Source organism: Ambystoma mexicanum, chromosome 8 (genome assembly GCF_040938575.1).
Source record: "Ambystoma mexicanum isolate Mex_15411 chromosome 8, UKY_AmexF1_1, whole genome shotgun sequence".
Taxonomy (NCBI): Eukaryota; Metazoa; Chordata; class Amphibia; order Caudata; family Ambystomatidae; genus Ambystoma; species Ambystoma mexicanum.
In genome coordinates this window covers 994450815-994477383 of record NC_090929.1, presented here as the reverse complement: position 1 = coordinate 994477383, position 26569 = coordinate 994450815, and the positions used below count along the sequence as shown (strand labels likewise).

General features: G+C 48.6%; 1 protein-coding gene across 1 annotated transcript in view; it reads left to right on the top strand.

Annotated features, from left to right (window-relative positions):
- Positions 1-26569, top strand: part of VPS13D (vacuolar protein sorting 13 homolog D) — a 3263180-nt gene that overhangs the window by 1412336 nt on the left and 1824275 nt on the right. The window lies entirely within an intron of this gene.

Below are 26569 nucleotides of genomic sequence, written 5' to 3'. Positions count from 1 at the left end.
GGCGACTATTTTTACTATTCTTTCTACCCCAAAATCTTGAGGATTCAAACCGTGCAGAGAATATAAATGCCAGATTTTGGTGTTGATCTGCTCCACCTATGTTTTGGTGCCTGGAACCGGATCATACAAGCAACAACTGCACGTTTTGGCAAAGTCGCATGTTTTGGGCTGATTGACAGTCTAGGAAGAAAGGGGTGCAGCGTCTCAACCTGTTAGGCGGTGCACGGCACAGAGGTGGAAAAGTCTTGGTCCCTCTGGTTATCACGCTCATTAACAGCACATATATGACAGGCTTCAATCACAGTTTAGGGTATCCAAACACCCAAACGACAAGAGCCCTGATAAGTAAGAGACATGAGCAGAAAGGACAAGGGCCAAGAGCTGGGAGCAGAAAGGACCAGGGCCAAGAGCTGGGATTTCAGGACAAATTCATGGGAATTTGTTATTGCCCAAAAAAAAAAGAAAAGAGCCTATGATGCTAGCAGGAGACGTAACCCAAATCCAGGTCAATGTTTTACTCACTTAGAGTGGCTAAGTACCGGCGGTCTAGCAGACAAGAAGCAGGTTTTCATGTTTACACCTTTAGTTCAACTATGGAAATTGTAGTAGGTCAGAATCGGGAGACTGGCGAGAAGGCATGATTGCCAACTCTTTTAATCTTTAAAACAAAAGCTAATCTTTCCCTAAACCTGGGAATCTAAACCCTACTTTAAACAGAAACCAACAAAAATGGTGCTTGCCAGTTTGATTAAACATAGTCCTCTTTTCTGAAATCCCAATTTAAATTAGTTTCTTTTCCGATCTTCTAAAACACAAAACAAACAAAACAGGTTAGTTTTTCCCAAGGAAAGGGAGGTTAAAGTCTTCTGCCCTCCATTCCTTTGAATCTTTACCATAGGCCCTTGCCTATGTTCACAGTTTCAGTCAATAAGTTCCTAGAGTGCTGGAATGCTGTCCCTGGCTTCAGTCACGGCTCTCTTCCTTTCTAAACTTATATGCTGCATAGTCTTTTTCCCTTCTTGGAGACTTTCTTGCTTCCTCCATCTAAGTTTTTCTCAATCTCTCATTTCCCACTCTGGGCCTCTGCTCCTTCCGATTCCCCACTCTGGGCCTCTGCTCCTTCCGATTGCCCACTTTGGGGTACTTTCTACTTTTCCCCACGTTGGGACTCTCCTCCGTCTCACTCCCCTTTCTGGGGTTTCTTCTTTCCCTCTCCACTTTGGGTCTTGTTTCTTTCTTTCCCTCGACCCAGGGGTTTCTCTATTCTCCCCCCCCCCCCCACTCTGGGGTTGATCTCCCCCCCCCCATTCTCCGCCTTCTCAGGGATCTAACATCTTGGGGGTTGGTCTCTTTTTTTTCTCTACCCACTCTGGGACTTCTTGTGGTTCTTCCATCTCTGGGGTCGGCTTCCTTTTTTCTTCCCGTGTTGGGGGTCCCTTCTTTCTCTCTGTCCCCCCCGCCCCCAACCCCCTTCTTGTGACTTGTCTGTTCTTTATCTGCTCCTGGGCCCTGCTTTCCTCTGTCTCACCGCCACCTCCTTGTTCCATGAAACCACTGCATACCTGCTTCTGCTGAGCAGGTCTTCCTGAGAGGGGTGTGCAGTCTGTCAGTCGCAGAGCCGCTTACACGACTCGTCAGCTGGGTACTGCATCGACCACTAAAGAATCTCCTCTTCCGCGAGCTTCTGGTGGAAATGCAACTTCTCGGTCGTCTGCCTCAGTGGTCTGAGGTTGTTCTTTGTTTGTGCCGTTGTACCAGACTCTTCCATTTACTAGTCTGGTGTGTCTCATGCCATGTCTGGCATCCTGTCCCTCTGACCAGTCAATCTCCTCTGAGCCGTACCGTTCAATTGAACTCTGCAGGCCTGCTGAGACACTTTTCTGATTGGTTCTCTACATGGCACTCCACTAGGGGACTGGTCTGTTCGCCTCTCAGCTGTTTTCCAGGGGGGCTGGGGATAGTTGAAGCCAGAAGTCAAATATCTCCATTACAAAAGGAGCTATAGAGCTATCATATACCTTAGCTCCCATATATCCCATAAAGGTGTTAATGTCTTTTGGGGGAGGGAGGAGGGGTTGAAGAAAGAAGGATGCTGACCTGAGCCCCTCTCAGGCCTGCTGAGACACTTTTCCGATTGGTTCTCTACCTGGCACACCACTAGGTGACTGGTCTGTTTGCCTCTCAGCTGTTTACCAGGAGGGCTGGGAATAGTTGAAGCCAGAAGCCAAATCACCCATTACAAAAGGAGCTGTAGAGCTAACGTACACCTTAGCTCCCATATATCCCATAAAGGTGTTAATGTCTTTTGGGGGTGTGGGTGGAGTTGAAGGAAGAAGGATGGTGACCTGAGCCCCTCTGGGGTTTTTCTGTCCTCTAAGGGGGCCGGTGGGATCCCTCTTACCCTGTACACTAGGGCTCAGATCCTCCGTCCCAAAGGGGGTGGATCCCCCTGGTGGCTCCCTCTTAGGGAGAGGTGATGATCTCCTTGGAATGACCCAAAACTGCAGGTGTACCAATGAATAGACTTGAGGCAGCAGGACCTGTGAGGAAGACCCAATATGTGCAATCATCTATTTTACAGTGGTTTAATGAGAGACATACAGCAAATAATGTCCCTGTTCTGGCTGACGGGGACTCAGGATGATGCTGCAGTGTTTGACAATCATCACGCCAATCGACACACCAATTAACGGCCTACAGCGGACAACTGAATTCTACTGTAGTGTTGTGAATGGCAAGATCGTGTAGTGGCCTCTTCGTCGTTCACTCTGTGGAGCCAAGCTGTCAATTGCAGTACGAAGAAATGCAGTTGAGGACTTGGCCTTTAATTTTGTCACTCAATCACTACACAGAGTGTGCTGCACACCACACCTCACTAAGGTTTGTCACTAGTGGACCCAGAGATTGGGTCACCGGGGGGATAAAGGGTGGCAGAATTTGGTGCAAGGGGGGGCGAAATATCTGACAGAAACAAGGAAAGTGAAAGCAGAGCAAGTAGGAGAGAGAATGGTGCAGGCGGGAGAGTGGAAACTAGAGTGTGCAACTATGGAGGGGGGGAAATACAAAAGCTAATGCTCTAGCACTTCAGTAGAGAGAAGAGGGAGCAGAAGGTGGGGCAGATCTTGCACTGCTGGCGGATGGCCAAGAAAGTAATATAGGTTTGTAATGAAAAGAATAGAGAAAGAATAATAAAGGAGGACGGACAGACTTGGAGAGTAGTGGGACAGACCTGGAATGTCCAGAAGGTGTTGAAGCTCTATAGTGTGTACAAAGGAACGAGAAAGCAAGACAGAAATACCCACTGCAGGGCAGATGAGAAGACCAAAGAGGCACAGCACCGGGGGAGGGAAGGAGAAGCATATGAGGCTGCACAAAGTGTAGAAACCCAGAGAGGGGTATGGAGTGTTGGGGAGCAGAAGACGATTGTTCCAAAGAAAGAATGAAGCATAAAAAAGACATAGGCCAGAGAGAATCCTATAGGGTAAAAAGTCTGGATCATCCAGAGGATGAGAAGAGAATCTACTAGGGAATGTGGTGTGCCCAATTAATGTTGGGTGTTGAGTATGAAGAGAAAGGGGATCCGGTCAGAAAACTGATTAGTTGAGTACCTGTTTTGACAATGGTTTATTGCAGTGGCTTGCCGGTATTCTGGGAACACTCTTAAAGCTCCTAGGGACTGGACACCGAACCTTTTTCACCAGAAAAAATCTTCGTCCCCTTTAAATTTAGAGACATACAGGGGCGTGGCCCTTGGAGCATGCACTCCCCTGACTCCGCCCCCCCTCGGTCCTCTTTTCCACATTGATGGGACCGCTTTCACAGCACTTCTGAGTTAGGCTTTGTCCTAGTTATTACACACGCTCTTCCCCGGAGAAGTATCTTTGTCTTTTTGTCTTTATTCAGATACCTCTGGCTCCACGCTCATCCCCGGCGCATGTCGACGTCATTGGGCTTCAGCAGGTGTCCAGCCTCCGCTGCCTTGGGCCCGATGAGAGCTGGGAGGGTTGTCCACGTGTGATGCGCTTGCACTGCACACTCTGAAGAACAGGTTAGCTCGGTGGAGAGAGCTCTTCGGAAAGGTCGCCTCCAGAGGACTTGAAGGACTTCGTCAGACGCAAGTCAAGACCCAAGGTAGGGCCACTGTTTTCATCAGCACCCCGCAAGGACGACTCCTTCCCCAGGAAACGTTGTAGCGGGAGGAACCGGTAAGGTCCTGGAACAAGCGCAGCACCTTCAGATACCAGTCGCAAGATCCTACCAGTGATGTCGCTGAGGGACCGTAAGGTTCAATGACCGGGTCTTTACCCGAGGGGCTACGCCCTACTACCGGACAAATGTCTGAGGGGGGCACCGGTACTCAGCACTACCAGCGACACTGCCGAGGGCACACCGCCTACCAGGCCCCGACCTGAGGTGCAGGGTAGGCCTCAACCTCCACTGCCAAGAGTCCAGGAAGAGGCCAGGGCGGCAAGCATCGCGATACAGGCATGTGGCATGCAGCCCGACAAAATGGCCGCTGCGCCAGACAAAATGGCTGCTCATCCAACACATCCCCCTTCGGGGAGCAGGTAGGAGAATGAGTTTCTAGGTGGGACTGGTCTTCACATGGCCTACAGCGTATCCTTCAGCGTCGCAGGGCAGATACCCCCGCAAGCAGCGAGGCAAAGTGTGCCCAGGCCTCAACAACCTCAGGGCCCTGTACCTACTGCCGCACCACCAAGCACCCCACCAGCAAAGATCCTCACGCTTATGAGGTCCCTGCAGATGGGCGTCATCCTCAACGATGTGATCAGGGACATGCTCCCTCCAGTTCTGCTGCTAGCACCCACGGCTGCTACACCCGTGGCTCCAGCGCCTCAGGCCCCCGTGCAGCCTCTGCTGCCCATGCCTGTTCCCACAGTACCAGCCCTCCTGCAGTCCCAGCGGTTCCGTATCAGCCTCAACAGCAGCCTCTGACTCTGGTCAGTACACTTCAGCCCTCAGCGCCCAGTACTCCTCCAGCTGCATCGAACCAACAGGATTCTTTGGTGGACACTGATGAGGAGGAGGACACTGACACGCCTTCCTCGGCCAAGGCATTTCATGAACGACTCGCAGGTCTGGCCGAATACCTGGGGCTCCCACAACCCGAAGTTGAACAACCAGTGGCGGGGGTCCTCACTCTACGCCCTGCAGCTAGAACGGGGATTCCAATGCAGAAGGACGTTGTGGCTTTGGCCAAAAAAGGAAGTCTGAAACCCCATTTGGTGCAGCCTACCAACAGGCTCCGCGACGCCAAGTACAGTCAAATGGGGATCCACTGTTGCTGAAGGCACATCCTCAACCACACTCCTCAGTCTACTCCAAGCCTTCGATCCTCCTCGGCTACCTCAGCCTCGGCACTCCTGGGTAAGGAGGAGAAAATCTTGGAAGCGTATGGAAAGGTCTATTCCAATGGTTTGTTGCACCTTCGTCAATCCAGTGCCGATGCTGTGACCGCTGCTGTCAAACAAAGGCTTTGGCGGGAAATAGCGGACTTCCTTCTGCAACCTCCGGTACAGAGTCAGAAGCGCTTCAAGGCAGGGCTGGCGGAAGCAAACATTTTCGAACAGGACATAATGGAGTCCACCGTGGCCCACATAGACACCTCTGGCCGTGCCATCTGCATCGCTACGGACATGAGAAGAACAGCATGGCTACAGGCTACCAAGTTCAACCCGGAAGTCCAGGAGCGCATATTGGACCTTCCATTCATTCGAGGGTGGTGACTTTTTTCATTCCACCACCGATGATGGACTTGATGAGAAGAACAGTTCCCAGACTACAAAATCCTTATCTATCCATAAAAAGTCTACGCAACAGACCCACAGCCAAGCGCACCAGCGTTCCGACAAGGGTCGGGCCTTTGGCGAGTTCCGAGGCTTCCAGGAACGAAGGTCAAGACAACCGGATCGGTCTCCAGGTCAGCACCGCCGCAATAAAGCACAAGGCGGGGATTAAGGTCTTTTTTCAGTCCCCTTCCGCAGCCCCTGCCTCAGTGGGAAAAGAGGCATGACAATCTCATCCGGGTCCACGTGTCTCTGGTGAGGGGCAGGCTTGCCGTTCACGGGCAATGCTGGCGCACAAGGTTCACGGACCCCTGGATCCTCTCCATAGTGTCCACGGGCGCCTACCGAGCCCTCCCTCACCTCTCTCCTCCCCTCTGCTCCCACAGATTGGGACAGCAGCTCTGTTGGCGGAAATCCGATCGATCATGTAGTCAGGCAGTGGAAGAAGTCCCAGCCTCCCAGCAGGGTATGGGCTTGTATTCACAAATTTTCGCCATACACAAGAAGAACCAGGCTGGTCTGAGAGTTGTGTTGGACCTTTCCACCTTGACCCTTTCCCCTCCATCTTCAAAATTGCAAGATAGTTACCCTAGCGCTTATTGCAGAGACATTGTGCATGGGAGACTGGATGCGCTCCTTGGATCTGAAGGATGCGTACCTACACGTCCCGATCTGGTAGCCTCACCAGTCATTTCTGAGGTTCAGGATCATGGGCTTTCATTTCCAATACAAGGTTCTACCCTTTGGCCTCAATTCAGCCCCCAGGGTCTTTACCAGACTTATGAATGCAGTGTCAGCCCTTCTCAGGGCCCAGGGTCACCACGTCTATCCATACCTAGACAACTGGCTCGTCAGGGCAAGATCTCCGGAGGCATTCCAACACACCACCTCCGCCCTCGTGAATACTCTACACGAGTTGGAATTTTCCATCAATCTCAAGAAGTCACAGCTGGAGCCTACGCAGAATCTAACGTTCTTAGGCCTCATCTGGGATATGAACTCGGAGAGAGTTTTTCCCCTCGGAGGACAAGATCACAGCCATCAAGAGACCCACAGGACATTTCTTCAGCAGGGCAGTGACCTCTGCATGGTGGTATCAGCACCTCCTGGGCGTCATGGCAGCATGTCTCCTAGCAGTGCCACACATAGACTCAAGATGATATGTTTGCAGCTGCACTTCGCAGCCTCCTGAGTCAGAAGAGGGGTTCCCAGGTGGAGCTGGTCAGCATCCCACTTCAGCTCCACCAAGACCTAGTTTGGTGAAGCACAAACTACAACTTGCGGATAGGCAGGCCCTTCCAGCACCGCAGGTAACATCACCACATACTCATCCCTAGAGGGCTGGGGAGCCACCCTAGACAGCCACAGTGTCCACGGGGTCTGGTCCCGTCAGGAGCAGGAAGCTCACATCAACTGGCTCAAGTTGATGGCCATCTGGCTCATTCTCAAAGCCTTCCTCCCAATAGTCAGTAGCAATTCCATCCCAATTCAAACGGACCGCTCCACCAGCATGTATTACATCAACAAGCAGGGTGGCACCAGGTCTCTTCCCCTCTGTGCTCTAGCAGTCCGCATTTAGGGGTGGGCTCTGGTAAACAACATACACTTGGCAGCAATCCACCTCCCGCGGGAGTCCAACCTGGAGGCGAACAGGCTCAGCAGGCTGGGTGCGGGCAATTACAAATGGGAGTTGAACGAACATGTCCTTCAGGGGATCTTCAACAGATGGGGTCATCCTCAGGTGGATCGTTTTGCCACCTGGCCCAACAGCAGGTGCCCTCAGTTTGCGTCTTGGCAGGGATAGGGCTGGGACTCTCTGGTGATGCATTTCAGATACAGTGGAATAACATGTATGCATATGCCTTCCCTCCTATCCCCTGGTACACAGGGTAATCTGCAAGATAAGGGAGTCCCAGCACCTATGCATCATTCTGATAGCTCCTTGGTGGTCGGCGATGCCATGGTTCTCCGAACTGCTCAGCCTGTAGGATCAGCCCCCGATGCACCTTCTGCTGGCACCACCTCACCTACCATCGCAGCAGGGAGGCACGAACATCCACCCTGCCCCCCCAGAGGTTGGCCCTCATAGCGTGGTTCCTTAGCAGATCACTTTAAAGCATCTGCGTCTTTCGCAGGCTAACCTAAATATCATACACTGCTCTTGGAGCGATGCTACTCGGAACCAGTGCAGAAGCAAGTGGACTAGGTTTTGTCAATGGGCAGAATCAAAGGAAGTCGATCCTTTGACTTGCACGCTGGACGACATGCTATCCTTCTCAGATCACCTCGCACACTCAGGGGTGCAAGTAGACGCATGCCGCACCTATCTAGCACCCATTGGAGCCTATCGAAGTGAAGAATAGTCCCACGCAGTTCCCAGTGAGATAAAATAACCTTCATTACAGGTCATGAAGTACAGCCCACCAGCTCAACCTTACACCTGGCTGGCTAGTGTAAACAGTAATAGAAGCATAATTAAGAGTAAACTTTCTCTGGCCACAGGCAGGTTGTGACACCCTGCTCAGAACTATATTGCACTGTGACATTCCACATGGAACTATACTACATCATACACAATGAACACCCTGCTCTCTGAATAGCAAGCTTGGCCATAACTATATACATATAGTGAGACAACTTCATAACATATCACCCTTTCTTAGTACTCACATGATCTTCTCACCACATTGATTCTATTTTTATACCAAACTTGCACCCGTCAACACTGCTACCACACGTACGTGATCCGAATACAATTGATCTCCCTTCTTCTTGATTACCGCCTTCCTGATCCTCACATCTACATATTCCACCCTGAGTTCCTTATTCCCTCTTCTCCGGTTCTCCCTCATAACAAACTGCTCTTTCTTATTTCTGAGATCTTTTCTCAACTTTTGAATCTCACAATCTGATTCCACTCCCCTTTCCATCAAAGGGGGACACAACAAAGAATATCCTGTGCGCCCTCTCAAATTAAAATGGTGAAACTCCTGTAACAGAATGCGGTGCATTCTCGGCGCACCCATTCTTGCTTCTACTGCCAAACTTTTACTCACACCACATGCTTTTGTCAATCGAACACCCTCCATAACACATCTGTTCATTCTTTCCACCAACCCATTTCCTTTCGGGATGGTACAATGCAGCCTTCTTATTATTATGCCCCAATTCCTCACATATTCTTTAAAGCATCCTCCCGTAAACTGAAGAGCATTATCCATCAGAATTTACTTGGGAAATCCTTCTTCCCAAATACCTCGCGTAAAAACTTAACATTACTACCTCCATCTATGTCTCTAACTATCTTATACTCGCACCAGCGGGAGAATGCATCAACCGTTACCAATATGAACCTTCCTTTCCCATTGTAACGCTCACCTGATTCCCACAGAGGCGCCGGTCTTGACTGGGTGAATGCCGTATCTTCAAAGGTGATGTGTAACACACGGTTGGCTCTTTGGGCTGGACCTCTGTGCACTGTATGTCTGACTCGAAGAGTAAGATGTCTGCAGATAGAAAATATGGGATTAATGAACTGGGGTTATTGGGTGCCTCTTTCCTCTTCCCTTTCTCTTCTCCTGTAGAACCCCAAAGATTAACGCCCTCACCTTAGGTAAGTGAACGCCGAGCTCTCCATCTGCCTCGGGGCAGGGTGCCGTAACCAGTTCCTTCACTGGATAAGGGTGCAGGCCTCTTGACCTCAGAGGACTGCTGTCCGTCGTTAACTGCACGAACGGTAAGTTCTGGGCACTTCAAATGTCTTAAAAGTCTTTTGTAATGATATCTCTTGTTTTGCAGGGTTCTGGTGATGGCGGATGGCGGGCTGATGAGAGTTGAGGATCGAACCCGCGTGAGGAATAGAAGCGCCTGGAAGCACGTAAGTAAGCGCTTGTAGCCTGCTTCACGATGCGCACTAACTGTCCCTTTTATCTTGCAGGTACAAGTTCGGAGCTTTAGAGAAGCTGAAGGGTGCTGGAATACCCACTGGATTCGGCGTGGGAAGGAGTAATGGCACGTGAGTAATAAAGTTGCCCAATGTCTTTAAACGCACCTTCTTTTGTCTTTCAGATGCGGGATGCAGCGCCGAAGGCCTCCGGAGCGTGCGAAGAGCTGGTAAGCTTTTGTCTTTCAGATGCCGGAATGCAGTGCGAAGACCTCCGGAGCATGCGAAGAGTAGGTAAGCCTTTGTCTTTCAGATGCCGGAATGCAGCGCGAGGCGTTGGTGACAGCCGATGGACCAGGTAAGAGATGCGCTGCCACTGAAGACCGTAGTGCTAACCTGTTCTTTCTTTGTCTTTACAGGTGCTGCTGAAGACTGGATTCCAGGATGGTAAGCCTTTGTTCCCTTAGGCCCAGGATCAGAAGCAGAAGACACGATGAGCGTTCTGCTGCAGAGAATGCAGAATAACACAAAGCAAGATTCATCCATCGGGTGTGGTTTAAATAGCCTCCTGTAGTGCTTAGGTGTCTCCTTCCACAGCCACGCCTAGGTAAGAAAAGAGTTCCTGCTTTCCAGAAGAGTTCCAGTGTTCTGAACCTAGGGAGTGGCTCCTGCCCCACCCAACAGGAAAAGTAGTCCTAAACAGAAGAGGATCAGGGGTTCAACTGGCAGGTAAGTAAGCAGCATGGTCTGCTGCAGGTAAGTCCACCCAAGCATTATGAGCCCGGCGCTTCCAACGCTGGGACTGGGCATCTTTATGAGCATGGTGCCACTGGCGCCAGGACAGGGTCCAAAAGGTCCCAATTGGGACTGGCTGGCACTCGGAACCGGGGTTATGGGTCTGCTTCCAAGGGAGTCGGGCAAGTCCTGATCTTTTGGAAGCAGAGATCATGACACCCATACATAGCCCATTTCCACGGGACCCAAAACATTAAACGCCACCTCCCCCAATACTCTTCCCGGTATATCCTTAAAGATTAGGGCTGTTTCTTCGCTACCAAACCTTTACCGCTCTCAGCACATTCCATACAATCTTTCAATCTCTTTTCCACCTCCTTTTCAAATTCGGGCCACCAATAATCCACCCTCAAAACTGCTTTTGTTTTGCTGATCCCCATGTGACCTTTATAGGCTTTATCAATCAAACTGTTGCGGATCTCCTCGGGCACCCCAGCTTTGTCCCACCGAAACACAATGCTGTCTTCAATACCCAATTCCTCTCTAGCTTCCCAAAAGAGCCTTTCCTTCACACCCAACTCTCTTTTTCTGGGCCAATAACTTTGAATATACATTTTCACTTTTGACAACAATTCATCATTATCTACTGCTCTCACCCATTCCTCCTTACATACCACATTATCAGTGTTGGCAAAAACCATTTCTATTTACTCATCTTGAGTCTCTTTATTCTCGTTCATCGCCAATCTGGACAAACAATCCGCAAATACATTTTCCTTTCCTGATATGACCGCCACCTCAAAACGATGACACTGTAATCTGGTAACCCATCCCGCAACTCTCCGGGCTACCTTATCAAATCTTGTTTTCAAAAATCGACTTTAATGGCCTGTGGTCGGTTCTAATAACAAAATGTGTGCCCCATACGAAACTTTTGAACTTCTCAAACGTCCATAAACAACATAAGGCCTCCTTTTCCAGGACTGAATACTTCAGTTCCGCACCTCTCAACGCTCTAGAGGCATGCGCTATAATTTCTTCACCTCCCTCAGCCTTAATTTGGGACAAAACCGCCCCTAAACTCACATCGCTCACATTAAAAGGTGAGCACAAACGTTCTTCTCGTGTCAAATTTCTTTAAAGGTTCAGCCAGATTTATTTCCTCAATCTTTTTTTAATTTCATCTGACACGCATCCTTCCACACAAACTCTTCACTTTTCCTCAATAACTTTCTCATCTCAGTGACCTTTTCTGCATTGTTTTTTATACATTTTTAATAAAACTCTAACATTCCGAGGAAGGATCGTAATTCCCTTTTGTTCTTGGGATCTGCAACCTCTTTAATAGCAGTGACCATTGAGTCTTTCGGCTGTATACCCTGGGCAGATATTACATGTCCTAGGTACTCTACCTTGTCACCACGCAATACGCACTTTTCTTTCCTTAGAGTTATGGCACTCTCACTCAAAATGTTTAACACATCACTTAACGTCTAATCATGATTTGCCACATTCTCTCCAGATACTAGAATGTCATCTTGAAAGCAAAATACACCACTTATTTTTCCAAACAACCTATCGATAATTTTCTGAAAAACGGAAGATGCAGATACCATCCCAAATGGCATATGCGTGTACTGAAATACACCTTCATGAGTGATGAAAGCCGTTAACTTTCTGGACTTCTCTTCAAGTTCAACCTGATGGTACGCAGACGCCATATAAAGTTTGGAAAACATTTTTCCCTGCCCAACCATCGATAAAGTTTTGCTCATATTGAGCAATGGATGTCTATCAACCATAATTACTTTATTTACCTCCCCTAAATCCACACACAATCTCAAATCTCCAGATGGCTTTTTTTACAATCACTAGTGGAGAAATCCATTCCACACCACCAGCTCTTTCAATCACACCCATTTTTGTCAATTTCTCCAGTTCTTTATTTACTTCCTCTCTCAAAGCGAAAGGAACAGATCTCAACTTTGCTCTCACGGGAACACATCCCTTCTTCACCACAATCTGATGCTGAATACCTCCCACTTTACCAATCTCCTTTCTAAACACTTTTTCATACTTATCTTCCACACACTGAGAAGTATTTATCTGCATCACCTGTCCATTTTGATTGGGATCCAATCCTACCATTAGTCTTTTCTGGTCTCTCCAACCAAACAAAGTTTTCCCCTTTTTTAGTGTTGTAAACCTTTCCTTTGGCATACCTTCCCTTAAATTCAAAATCTGTGATAAAGTATCCTAAAAGTTCAATCCGGTCCTCGTTGTACCCCCCAGGATTAAAGTCTGGCTCAAGTAAATTTCAAGCATCTCCATTAATTTCCTCTTCAAACAACTTCTTGCACATCAATGAAATTTTAGATCCCCAATCTACCATCATCCTAACATCACACCCATTAAGTTTCACAATAGCATATGGATGCTCACAATCCATTTCATCATCATCATCATTTATCACATTAACCATATTCATCATTTATCACATTTCCACATTTGAATTTTCCTCTTCCTCTAAAAACCCAATGCTCTCCTCATTTACTACCAAAACACTTATTTGGAAAGATTGGTCATTTTTACAACAGTTTGCAAAATGCCCACGTCTTTTGCACTTTGCACATATTGCCCTCCTCCCAGGACATGCTAATGCTGCCGCAAAATGTGAATTACTCGCACATCGGAAAAATAGACGCTCCTTTTCGAATGGATTGTGTCCTCCAAGGCATTCCACAACTTTGACATGTAGTGTCCACAGCTGTGCACTTCGGAAACTTTTTTGGCAGAGGCCGTCCTGCGTCGATAGCGTCGGGTCCATGTCCCTCGAAGACCTCAGTCGAGGACAACTTCACGGGATGTTATAAATAGGACGAACAGTGCCCATAGCCTCAGTTCCGTTTTTTCCTTGAACGTGTTAGCTTCGTTAGACTCGGCGCGCCTCGTGTGTTTTCTTCGTAGAGTTCTCTCTTCGACCCCTCCGACTCTGCGGTCTGGCTTTAAGACATGCCGAGTCTGCAAGTCGAAGATGTCGTTGACTGAGCCCCACCGCATTTGTTTGTGGTGCCTGGGCGAGTCGCACAACACTGACGACTGCTCTAAATGCCAGTCGCTGACTGCAAAAGGCCTTGCGGAAGGGGAAGCTCCAGGTAGGTAGGGGCTCGAAGCCTGTTAAGTCCCGGACTACAAAGTCCAAGGGGGATTCTGTGGTGGGCCAACAAAGGGAACCTGATGCGGGGGGAACAGTTTTGGCAACCGTGGCCGGAGTTGACTGTAGTGACAGACGCTTCCCTCACAGGATGGGGTGCTCATGCCAAAGACTTGACCGCCAGCGGTCGTTGGTCTGCGTCGGAGTCCAGACTCCACATCAATCTGTTAGAGCTGAGAGCCATCAGGATAGCCCTGAAGGCTTTTCTGCCCTCTGTACGGGGGTGAGAGTGTCCTGATCATGACGGACAACACAGTGGTCATGCATTACCTCAACAAAAAAGGGGGGGCAGGGTCACTCCCATTGTGCAGAGATGCAATGCAGCTGTGGCTCTGGGCCTTCCAGCAGGAAACTTCGATCTCTGCAGTTCATCTGGCCGGTGATGAAAATACAGCAGCGGATGCTCTGAGCAGGCAGAGCACAGTCTCTCCCGAGCGGGAGTTCGCTCAAAAAGTCCTTCAGGAGATCTTTGCCCTTTGGGGAACCCCACAAGTGGATCTCTTCGCCACCATTGTCAACCGGAAGTACGAGAGATTCTGCTCAAGGGAATTTCCTCCAAGAGGATCCTTAGGAGACGCGTTTGTGGTGGATTGGTCATTCCCACTGTTGTATACGTTTCCTCCAGTCCCCGTCATTACTCAAGTGTTGCGGAGGTTCGGTTCCTACATGATCCTTGTTAGGGAGAATTCTCTGTTTAGGCTGAATTTCCTAACCTAGTGAGTCCCCCAGCAGCTTTGCTGGATTTTCGGGGTTTATATTTTTCTCCTGCCAAGAGTGAGACTCTTTTACCCTCACTCTTGGGCATGATTTGAGCGTGTTTCTTTGACTCTAGATGTGTTTAATGGGCAATGGGGTCTTTTACTCCATAGGGCTTCATGTGTTTTTGTGATGTGTTACACAGCACCCTCAGTGCAGTAACACAGGGGTGTCATAGTGACCCCCCAATATAGACTCCATACCCTGGGACTTACTACTGTCTCCCAGGGCATGTAAAGTCACCATTGACTTGACTTTACTAGTCTCAAATTCTGAACAGAACCAGTACAAACCATCATATTGTGGACGTACTGGCCGGGGCAATTCGATTGCCCTGGGGTCTGTTAGTCGAGGGGGCACGTCTCCGTCCCCCCTGATCGAGTTTGGGCTGGTGGCAGTGGATACTACTTTTTATATTCGACCGCAAATATATCTCTATGGGATTTCCCATTGTTCGAGGTTACCAACTTTAATTATTTAATTCCTATAGCCTCGAACATACCGCCGGTTTATTTATTTAATATTAATTCTCCGGTTGGTATTTTTTGCTAGAACTCGGTTCTAAAATGGCGTTTGTGTTCGCTTCTGTGACTCCAACCCAAGTTGAGCCCTTTGTTCCACTTTTTGGTGGGCTTCTCCACAGAAGCCCTCCAAAGTGGTGCCACTCTGTCTGGGGTACTTAGGAGGGGTGGAGGGGGATTTAGGCACCCTGGACTGAGTGGACTAGGCAACTCAAGTCGCACTCCGTCCTGATTGGCCCAAGTGGTGAGCCGGCCGGCTCACCACTTAGCATGTTTGAGTGACAGCTAGGCTGAGTGAATGGGGGTTTTCCGCATAAAAGCAGGGCTTTGGGGACTGGAACTTGAGAAGTTGCCACAGGACCTAAGAATCCGATGAGGGAGAAGCTGAGCCGACCTGCTACGACGACACCACCGGTGGAGCCCTGCTGGACCGGCTCACCACTTTTCCCAACGACAGAGGAGATCTCCAGCCCGGAGAGTCTTCTTCCTTCGACTGGTGGGGATAACCAGTCTGCTTCCTTTTTCGCTTCCCGGAGCATCTCGTGGCCGCCTTGCCTGTGCCAAGCACCCCGGCAACCGGGATACCACGTTTTACCACTACCACGAATCAAAGGGTAGTACCTTTAACCGGAAAACTCTGCGGCTGGTTTCTTCCCTGGAAGTGCAACGACCTTCATCTTTCCTCCACGTCGAGATCTTCTCTTCCTCTGGACGACGCCGCGACTTGCACCCGCTGCCAGGAACAACTGCCCCCACTGGAGGATCCTTTCCACATAAGGTACAGTGTTCCGCCTGGCTTCCCTTGCAACCGACTGTACGGGGTAGATTTAGCCCCGGCTTTCGAACCTGGGTTAGCCTGGGACACCCTGGCTAAACTTTTCTGAGCCTAACTAAAACCTTTCTGAACTCCCTGCAAGACTTTCTAAGCCTTTTGTCATTGTGTGATCTTGGGTGCATTTGTGCCCTGTTCTCTCCAAGAGTGGCCCCGGCCTATGGACTTTGGCTCACAAGTAACGTTTGACTTTCCTGCCTTGCTTAAGAGTTCCAAAAGAGTAGTGTGGTGTATTTTCCTACATTCTGCCTTTTTCCCGCCCTTTTTCGTTAACTTATTGGAGTGCCATATATAGTTAAACGCTCACCTCTGTCTGGAAATAAGTGGTGTTAACTAAGACTTGTCTGATAAGGAATAAGGAATGTATATATAATAATAGTAACTGTGTTGAGAGTGATTTACAATAATAGTGCTGGAGTGTTTCAATCAGTGTGTTTTTAAATAAATAATTATATACCTTGATACCAAAATTCTGGTCAGTGTTTGCTTGTGCTATTGTATCTGAGTGCCTATTGTGTATACTTTGCATACTGCCTAACTCTTCTTGAGGGAAGTCTGACTGCTCAGCAACAGCTACCAAGTGAATCTGTGTGGTACAGACTGCTACCAAGTGGGTTTACTGCCAAACACCTGTAGTCTTAAATCTTTTGCAGTGGTCCCAGAGGGAGCTGCACAGGTTTCTGCCTAACAATCCTCATTGCTCCACATCGGGCCAGGACAGGAGAGCGTAGTACCCGGACCTTCTGTTACTGTTCATCTGCCCTCCACGTCGTCTTCCCTGCTGAGAGAATCTGCTCTCGCATGTGGGGGCGGGGGATGCTGGGGGGGAAGGGGTGTTCGGGTTCTCCATCTAGAGGTCAAGACTCTCCACCTTCAAGCTTGGTATCTGAAAGGTTGAGGTACAAGGATTGGGACCTCCCGGATGACGTGATGGAGGTGTTTCTTTCGGCCAGGTGGCCTGCAACAAAATCCCTGTACCGTTGCCATTGGCGTAAGTTCTGTGGCTGGTGCAGAAATCACAATGTTGATCCTTTTCAGTGCTCCAGTCCTATGGTTTTATCTTTTTTACTTTCTTTGGCCCACAGGGGCCTTCAGGTGGGTACCATTAGGGGTTGTCTAGCGGTGCTGTCTATCTTTAAGCGCTCGTCCGAGGATTGGTCTTACTTTAAGATTCCTTTGATTTCTCAGTTTCTTAAAGGACATGTCTAATGTATTCCCGCCGCCCCCTTTCCAGGTGCCGGTTTGGGATTTGAATTTGGTTTTGAGATTTCTCATGGGTGCTCTGTTTGAACCTTTGAACTCTTGTCCTTTGACATTACTATCCTTATCCTTCAAGACTGTGTACTTGGTTGCGGTTACTTGCACTCGCAGAGTGAGTGAATTGCAGGCACTTTCATCTAAGCCATCCTTTACTGTGTTTCACAAGGACAGGGTTGTACTGCAAGTACGTCCCTCTTTTCTACTTAAGGCAGTTTCTGAATATCATTTGAGTCAAAAGGTGGTTCTTCCATCTTCCGACCCTCCTCCTGGTAAGGAAGAGGAGCGTCTCCATCGGTTGGATCCTAGGAGTGCTCTTAGCTTTTACATTTCTAGGATGTCCAGGGTCAGAGTGGACAATCAACTCTTTGTAGGATATGCTGGAACCGATTGGGCCAGGCTGTTACCAAACAGACCTATCCTTACCTTTACGGAGTGTTAACGGTTGGCGGTTAAAGACCCTCCTGAAGGGTTGAGAGCTCATTCCAATAGGGGCGTGGCTACTTCCACCTCCCTCCAGCGGGGTGTTCCTATTAGGAATATTTGTGATGCCGCTACTTGGGCTTCACTCCATACATTTGTAAAACATTACTCCCTGGATACAATCCATGGCCAGGATATGGCCTTTGGGAAGGCGGTTCTTTATTCTGCAATCTAATTGGGTACTCTAAATTCTTTTCTCTCCTCCATTTCCTGGTACTGCTTTGGGAGTCTCTCAAAAATGTGCAATGCGTTGGAGGACACAATCCATTCGAAGAACAAGTTACTTACCAACTGGTAACGTTTTTTCGACTTTTTTTTTTTCCAACGCATTCCACATCACCCTCCCAGCCTGCCCCTCAGGAGAATTTCCTATGCGATTGCAGCTTCTGTTTCCGGAAGGCTAAGTGCAGTCCAGCAGGCATCAGACTGGTGCCTCACTTTCTGGGGGAAAAAACTTAAACTGAGGCTACGGGCGCTGTGCGTCCTATTTATAACATCCTGTGACGTCGCCTTCGACGGAGGCCTTCAAGGGACATGGACCGGACGCCGTCGACGTAGGACGCCCTCTGCCGAAAAAGTTTCCGAAGTGCACAGCTGTGGACATTACATGTCAAAGATGTGGAATGCATTGGAGGAACATCCAGTCGAAAGAACGTTACCAGTTGGTAAGTAACTTGTTCTTCTTCCCTTCTTTCCCCTTTCCATGCTTCCTTTTTGAATTCAGGCTTCTCCTTCTCCTTTTTATACAATTCTTCCTTCACCTTTTTCTTCTGTTTTGACTCTACTACATTGAGTACTTCAATTCTTCCTTCATTGCCTTCCTTTTCTGACAACTTCGCAACACATGCCAAGGAGTGTTCTACTATTTTTGCTATGTTGAGTACCTCATCCAATGAAGGTTCATCTCGCAACCATAGTTCTTCACGGATTTTGTTACTTCGGCAGTTGATCATAAATTGATCCCTTATCCGTTCATCAAATGAGTCTCTGAATTTACATGACAAAGCTAGATGTCTCAACGCTGTTACAAATTCGTCTATGCTTTCACTGGGTTCTTGAACCCTCACCCCACAATTTTATCTTTCAAGAATAGTACTTGTTTTAGGTTCAAAATGAATATCCAATTTCTTTAAGGCAATATCCAACTCTGTCATGTCATCTCTGTCTCCCGCTCCTGTTATATCTGGAAGAGTGTTATATATCCTCTGCCCCTCATAACCCAAAAAATGCATGAGCAGTGCTACCTTTCTTTCATTGAGTAGGAGTTACTGCATGCCGCCCTAATGTAGTGTTGAAACCCTTTTTTTCCATTGAGGCCACTGCACTTTTGGGTTTCCTGGGCATGACATAAACAGTGAAGGTCCCGGCACACCTGTCATGGCCATGTTCTCCTTTGCACTTGTTTAGTTGCTCTGTATATGTAGGTAAAACTTCTATTTAGTTCTTTCACTTTGTGGTTTGCAATACGTTTTGCTTGCTTATATTTCTTCATTTTTTATGCATTTCTCCTTAAAGGTAAGTGTTGTCTACTTTGCACCTGTTTAATTTATTTTGTATATGTAAAAGAAGTGATCATTCAGTTGTTTCTCCTTGTTTTCTGCAGTATTTGTTTTGCTTGCTGATACGTTTAGTGTATACTTAATATTTCGATTTTGCAGCCCAATATCGCTTCGCACGGTAAATGCAAAGGTATTTGAGCCTTTCAATTCGCTCATGCGCACACTGTCACTGGTGCTATACTTGCCCAATGTTGGCCGCTACGAACTCCTTAATTAGGGAATATAAGGCGGAGCGGCTTGTCGCTTTTCTCAGTCTGGTGGTTAATATGTCAAGGCAAGTCACTCCTTGTAGCACCCACGTCGGCCGCTGCAAAAGCCGGATGGCGGAGCAGCTTCAAGGTTGTCACTGCAGAGCAAATAGGTTGCTAATCCATTAGCTTGGAGTGCCGGGAATCTGTCAGAAGATCCTCGTCGCCAAAGAAGAATAGTCCCACGCAGTTTCCAGTGAGATAAAATAACCTTTATTACAGGTCATGAAGTACAGCCCCCCAGCTCAACCTTAACGTGGCTGGCTAGTGCAAACAGTAATAGAAGCAACAGTAAGAGTAAACATTCTCTGGCCACAGGCAGGCTATGACACCCTGCTCAGAACTATATTACACTTTGACATTCCACATAGAACTATACTACATCATACACAATGAACACCCTGCTCTCTATGAATAGCAAGCATGGCCATAACTATTTACATACAATGAGACAACTTCATAACACGAAATTCGGAGGAGGAGGTCTTTTCATCCTCCAACACGATAGTTAAGACTTCTGGTGGGCCTCACCAGGCACTACCCACCTATCAAGAAGCCACACCCAGTGTGGGACCTCAATGTAGTTTTGGGCGCCTTGGCGCATAAACCATTTGAGCCAATGGTGTCTGCGGACATCAGACTAGTCACCATTAAGACAGCCCTATTGGTGGGTCTTGCGTCTGCACACAGGGTCACTGAAATCCAGGCATGTGTGGCTTCAGAGCCCTATGCTTCCTTTCATAAAGACAAGGTGGTCCTTGGAACTCATCCCACATTCTTACCTAAGGTAGTCTCCTCGTTTCACCTGAATGAGGAGATAGTGTGCTACCTACTTTCTTCTCTGAGCCCAAGGACGAGGCTCCGAGGGTACTGCACTGTGTAGATGTCAGGCGCGCTCTAAAATTCTACCTGGACAGAACCAAGAGCTTCTGCAAATCAGAGGCTCTCTTTGTCACCCTTGGTGGGTAAAGGCCAGGCAATCAAGCTTCCAAGGCCTCCGTAGCAAGATGGATGGTTACGGCCATCAAGGATGCTTATGATGGGCAGCACAAACCACTCCTGGCAAATATGCATGCCCATGCTATCGGAGCCAAGGCTACAGCTGTGGCTTTCCAGAGGCACATTCCGTCGCAGGTCATCAGCAAGGCTGCTACATGGGCTACGCCTTCGGCCTTCTGCAAGCACTACTGCTTGGAGGCCAGTTCCAAGTCGGAAGCAGCATTTGGTCAGGCAGTATTAAGGAACTTGTTTTCTTAAGACGTTCCCCTCTCCACCCTGGGGCTACATTCAATTGTAATCCCCCATACAGTATGGCAGAAAGGGGATGAGACGTAGTAGTAATTATAAATTACTCACTGTAGTGACTAACATACTCCTAGTCCATAGACCCCTTTCCTCCATACGTCCCACCATCCTCCCCCTTAATAAAACTGGCATCATTAGGCAATGGTAATATTGTCGACGCGTCGAAGGGGACTGAGGAGTGGCGCCGGGGGGGCAGAGTCAGGGGAGCACATGCTTCCAGGGCTGCGCCCTGCACGCCTCTAAATTTAAAGGGGAAGAAGATTTTTTACTGGTGAAAAAGGTTCAGTCTCCTGTCCCTAGCAAGGCACACCCATAAAGTATGGAGGAAGGGGGACTATGGACTAGGAGTACGTTCGTCACTACACTGAGTAATTTATGATTTCTCTTCTCTTTTTTTAGTAGCTAGTGGAAGTGGGTTCCAGGCTCCGCAGATGGGTGGGAAATGTTACAGGCCATGATTGACATATTGGAACGTAATACTCTAACAGAGCTCATCTTGTAGTTCGGTAGTCTTTTATTGAAACTTGTCGTCGCCATCTGGTAAAGTTTGTTTGAATGCCTTCTCTGTTACAGTGGTTAAATGCAAATATGAGCCCACACTGGGGCATCTGGGATTTCTTTCTGCCCACTCAACCCTGGTGTTTCAGGTCTTCAGTGCAAGTGTCTGCCTCACAACCTTCCCTACACTGCTACTTGACATAAAAGGCAAGAAACTTGATGCCTTTGGCAGGAGGTTTTTTCTACTGGCAGCTTAGACCTGTTCAATGGGCAAAGTCTCCTGCTCCCTGGCTGGGAGTAAATAAGCATGTGTTGTAAAGGTGGATAAGGAGGTGTGGAGAGTCGGAAGGACACGCTCTTAGATGACAAGATGCACAGTATTTTATTTTAGCAACGTAAAAAGGCCTATCTTTCCCTATCACTTTGAGTGGTCCCTGCCTATGTTAATAACTATGGTGCTCGTTCGTCAGTTGTGAATATGCAAATAAACAGGGCTGCTGTCCAAAACGACCCTATCTGACCCTACCCCTATGAAAACAAACTTAAATTAGGAGAATGACTCCCTTCTTCCAATAGAAGTGTTCCTTGTTAGTATTGAATTGGAAAATACTCTCTTGTGACTTCATATTTCAGTCTCTTTAGTTAATCAACTGCATTATTAAATCTTCCTTTCTCTTTAGCAATCCTTATTGGGACTTTATCACAGGATTCATATCTCTCGTCTTTGCTTTTACTGTACCTCATTAATGATTTACTGTTCTCGTGGATGTTCCCTCCTGGCCGATGGGATATACCTTCACTTGGGTTACTTCTCTTGATATATAGTCCAATTGTTTAGTTCTCTCAAACTCTTTTTCATGCTTTGTTCTCTTTCTCACTTTATACTCTTCTTGTATAAGGTATTTATTTATATTCCCCTTTTCCCAGGGTGTTTCGTTCCACTGCTTTTCTCTTGCTTTATTTAGCTTTTCAATGTCCCCTTCTCTAGTACCAATATGATTTAAGTTAATTTGGTTCCCATTGAGCTTTGTTTCATAATGTCACAGAGACAAGTTGTATGTGCAATATAATTATTCCCTGCGTGCCTCCCGTGCTTCCCGTCCTTGCCATTACCTTCGTTCCTGACAGGGGACGTCCTCTGGAGCTTTGTCGATCGTGCTTCTCTCTTGGGCTCACAGACCGCTGTTTGCTTCATTTCGCTGGCGTCTCTCTCTGCCTTCACTTCCTTCTTTCTAGTGTCCCGGCACTTCACGCTGCGACCGGTCACCTAGTGACTGTTTTGGCGGTGGTCTCAGCTGTATTCTGTGGATAGACTCTCCACCACGGCTTCTCATTCATGGTTTTGCCACCACCTTCTTGCAGGCTCCTGTCTTGCTGGTTTCTCCCCTGTTCGGGTTTGCAGTATTGCGTGCATCCTGCACTGTGTTCTCGGGTGAGTTCGAAACTCTCAGGAATCCGGGTTTCAGTTTTCTCCAGGTTCTACGTAGTTAGGGAGTTCCCCAAGCCTACGTACATGCTTGTCTCTCCCTTCTTGCCTTCTCACGTAGGGCTCATTAATCACCTCCTCGTCCCAGTAGATTGGTCATTTTTATTTAAAGAGATATGCTCATTTCTCATGAGATAATGGCATTGCCTATGTGTTTCTTCATCCCATTCCTGATACTTTTTATCCTCTGATCCTTTTCAGCATCCCATGTAAACTACAGTGTTTCCAGCTTTATGGAGTTCCTCTTGGGAACGGGAGTCCTTGTCCCCAAAGGGGAGTCTCTCCCAGTGAGGTCTACCTCTACCCCTAGGGTGTTTATTTCGAAACGGGCTCAACTCCCTAGCCTCACGGGGGCGCTCCCCCTTGGGGAGAAGGGACAAATTCCCTTAATTCGTCACAAAGGATTCCTCACATGTGTCTCGAGACATGGAAACTCCTTTTTGGCAGTTGGTGGAAGATGGAAAAAGTTAATCCCCTGGCAAGCAGGCTGTATTCTTGCACATACCTTTCGATAGGTCCATCTTATTTGGCTCCAACGATGATGAGCTTGTTGAAAAATTCAAAAGGTTCCAGGCCACTTTCTACTCCCTTCGGTGTCATCTGCTTCTTTCACTCTTACTCCACTGTCTGGCTTTGCAGAGCCCAGCCACAATGTCCTTGAATACTGCAGCAACAACAGTGCAGGTACTTTTGTCCCACTAGAGAAGAGGATTAATTGTGCCACAGAGCTTCCACCCTGTCCACTCCTCCTCACTGCCACCAAACCTACTTTACATGTGTCCTGCCGCTTGTCACCACTAAAGGGTGGGAAACAAATTCTTGTTTTTTTGGCAGGAATGGAACGGGATCATCTCAAACAGATGGGTCTTCCATGTAGTTAGCCATGACTACTGTCTTCCCTTCTTGCCGCATCCTCCCTAGAACATTCCCCCATTTTCCTTTGCCCCCGCCATGACCTTTGAAGAGAGATTGCTCGGTTGCTAACCAAGGGCGTTTATTGAATTTGTTCCCACTGGGAATATTGGACAAATATTGATATATCAGTGACTTCCACTCTCTAATCAATTGGGTGGCCTGCCACCAATCCCTGACCCCCAGTCCGCTAAATAATCTCTTGTGGAAAGAAACTTTCACATTGGTTAATCTTGCTCAAATTCTGCTGACCCTCGAAGACTAGATTTGTCTGGTGTCCCTGCACCACAAGAATACTTATGTATAAATCCCAGTTATTCTGAAGCATTGGAGGTTTTTGTGGTTCGTACTGGTGCAGGCACCGTAGCAATTTGTGGCTTTATTCTTTTGCCTTACCTCAAGCCCACAGGTCCTTAAGGTGGTGGACACTAGTGGCAGCCATGTGGTGCCATCTTCTGCACTAGTTGGGGTTCAGAGTGAATGTTCTAAAATCTTCAGTGACACCCATGAGATGTCCTCAGTTCATATCTCTGGTCTTGGACAGACATCTTGAAAGATCTTTCCGCCCATTGGAGCGGTATCAGATAAACAACAAATTATTTAAAAAAAAAAAAAAATTAATAAAATTTTAACAAAAATTACAAACCAAAACTGCAGTGGATACAAGATAAACAACAAATAGTTCTTGCTCCATGCCCGCTTTCCTACAGTAACTATTGGGCCTCTCTAACACATGTTTTTCTGCTCACGATTACAGCTGTGGGCCCTGCAGTCCCTGTTTTTGGGCAATTTCTGTGATTTCCCCCTACATTTTCCGAGCTGAGTTTTTTCAAGCCCTGCTCTGGTGGGCAGTGCACGACAAGCCTTTGTGTTTGGAATCCTTCTAGCAACTTATGTCTAATATCACTTTATTAATAGATGCCTGCCGAACAGATTGGGGAGCCTCACCAGCAAGACTCATCAGTTAGCATCTTGTAAGATCGCATCAACCTTCTCGAGTTACTTTTAGCATTGCTTGCTTTTTCTCTGAAATCTGGGTGGGGTGTGGGGGAGGGAGGTGTGCAGATTCTGACTGACAACCCCACATCAGACGTTATTTGAACATGTATGGCATGGGCTGCATTACTTGGAGCAGAAAAGCTATACTGGTCTGGTTCTAGCCAATCAACAAAAATGTGGCATTTATTTATTTATTTGGATTTATAAAGCGCCCAGCGGCTCGGAGGCATTGTGGCGCAGTTACAGAATATTCGCTTAGATACAGGTTTAAGACAGATACTTCATAGGCAGTGTTACAGGTTCATTATCAGCGGCCCATCTGCCAGGAATGGAGATCATCCTACAGGATGCCGCTTGCCAAACAGGTGGCGGCCTCCCGATTGGTAGCTGAATGAGGATGTGGTGGAGAATATGGTCTCCCAGCGTTGTCTGGACTGGTGAGGATGGTAGTTCTCCAGCATGGGGTCTGGCATGGATTCACATGCTCATGAATATTCCCCGTCGTCAGGCTGGGAATCCTCGGTAAAGAAAAAAACAGTATCAGTTTCGTTTCTGATCTGTCTTTCGTAGTAATAACCAATCACTGGTCTCTGCGTCATACTGACCACAGCCAATGACTGCCCTCTACCTAAGCACCGCCTCTGGCAGCCATCTTCAGATTTTTACCGCACGTTCATGTGTTGGGATCCTCGTGCTATTGCTCTCGAGCGTTAGTGCTATTTTTTCACGTTTTTTCTCAAAAACTTCGTTTTTTTCGGTCAAATGAGGCTCAAGCTCCACCGACTCTCCATCCGATCAACGGGGACTCGTGTCGGATTCGTCTGCGCCCCTCAAGGGTGAAGATTTCGTCGAGCTACGCTTTTGGAGGACTCCAGAAGTTTCTCAGGCCCGGACATGGCCCAGGAGAAGGGAAGCTCGACGCCCGGAAAGCTGTTCAGGATCTGCCCTGGATGCCAGCTGCAGAACGTCTTTAAGGAGGACGAACACTCCTTTTGTCTCTACTGCTTACATGAGGACAAGACGCACGTGGAGAAGGACTGTGCGTTTTGCGGCAACATGTCGGAGCGGACCATGAAGGACCGCCACAAAGGGAAGAGCCCGTCGGGCGAGAAGAAGAGGAAGAAATCCGAGCGGTCTTCTAAGACCTTTGAGGACGCCCCGGCGACGGGGGTCCAACACAAGGCCAAGCACCGCGAGTCCGCTGGCACCGGGAGCGCCGAACGGTCGGGCTCTACGGGCGCCAGGCAGGGCGCACCCTCCCCGGCACCTTCAGCCACGAGCCAACGCTCTGGGTCGGGTAAGAGGAAGGGCGAGCACCCGGCGAAGCTCCTGGAGAGGCCCCGGTCGAGCTCGAAGGCCCCATCGGAGGGGGAGCGAGGCAGTGTCCCCCCCTCAAGGATAAGGCGGTGAGCGCACCTAAGGTGGTGAAGGCCTTAATCCATCCGGCCAAGCCCTCTATCGATACTGTCGCGGCGGCCCTGGCTCAGCCTGTGGAGGCTACACCAGTGGTGGCGACCTCGGGGCTCAGAGTCTCCCTGCCACCTCGGAGGGAGTCCTCTTTTGTGCCCATCGATGGGACCCCTGTGAAATCCCCGGCGGGGAAGAAAAAGGGGGGGCAGGGCGTCGTCGTAGATTCGGCCTCAACCTCGGAGGAGGAGCTGATTGAGGTCTTAAGCCACGGCCTTGGCGTGGAAGAAGACCGGCCCGTCGGGATGGATCCCGACGCAGGCGACAACGACATCGTCGAGGGTGCCGACGGGGCCCCTGATCGCCCGTCGGATTCCCCTCTGCCAGCGCCGCAAGACAACTCGGCGGCCATTTTGTTGGCTATACAGTCCTTATGTTCAGAGATAAGGATGAGACTACCGTTGCCGACGGAGGAACCTCTCCCGCCGGGGGATCCGGGACCTTCTGGTGTTCCCCCGCCCAAGAAAAGAAGGATTCACCCTCCACCTCCTTTTCAGCCGTCGCGCCCCTTCCAGCCCTCCTCCCCGTCCACCCGAGGGGATGATACGGGGACTGACACGGCAGCGACGGGTACGGACGACGAGGTATACGATGAGGATCTACCGTC